General features: G+C 31.0%; 1 non-coding gene across 1 annotated transcript; it reads left to right on the forward strand.

Moving 5' to 3' along the window:
* The first annotated feature begins 294 nt into the window (after positions 1–294).
* LOC122419904 lies at positions 295–427 on the forward strand. Its single transcript, XR_006263111.1, has one exon. It is a non-coding gene; the product is annotated as a small nucleolar RNA SNORA69 (small nucleolar RNA).
* The last annotated feature ends 279 nt before the right edge of the window (positions 428–706 follow it).

The following is a 706-nucleotide window of genomic DNA, read 5'->3' on the forward strand; positions in this document are numbered from 1 at the left end:
TTTCAAGTCTGTATTTTGCTGATTACATTTTTGTAGTGTTGTTTAATATCTTCTACTGTAGCCACTCCCCACACCCCTGCCAAACTGATAATCCTGGAGGCTTCATTTGATTCAAATTTGTTTTTCAAAAGTATTTTTTTCAGTGGTGATGTGTATTTCCATTAGGGCTTATAGAATGACTGGTTTTCTTCCTTTCTGTGATTTTATCAGGCCACAAATGATTGCTACTTAGATCTATTAGTTCATCAGAAGTTGAAAAATCATGTCCTTCTAATTTTATTGTTAAAAATTTTTTAAGCAGGCTGCAATTACAGTGCTTTCTTTTGTGGAAGTACTGACATTATCCTGCTGAAAGAAAATCTGTGTTGATTGTTTTTGATTCTGCCATTTATGGGGGTAAAATCATGACAGATTGACATGAACAGTTGATGGGAAAAAAGAAAAAAAATTTTTTTAGCAGGTTGAGTACCTCTGTAAAATGGTACTTCCCCTTATCAATTATTAAATTAACTTTCCATATTATTCATTTGGAAAGTTGGATAAATACCTGATTCTTTCCTTTATTTTCTAAGTTTGAAAACAATTATTTAATGAAGAAACATCCTCCAGAGACAGCCAGTAAGTTTAAAAAAATAATTTTTACTATGAGCTCATATTAATGCATTTGATAGGTTATAATTCATTGCACCTTTTATTCTCAAATTGT

The sequence above is a fragment of the Cervus canadensis genome, chromosome 17 (genome assembly GCF_019320065.1).
Source record: "Cervus canadensis isolate Bull #8, Minnesota chromosome 17, ASM1932006v1, whole genome shotgun sequence".
Lineage (NCBI taxonomy): Eukaryota > Metazoa > Chordata > Mammalia > Artiodactyla > Cervidae > Cervus > Cervus canadensis.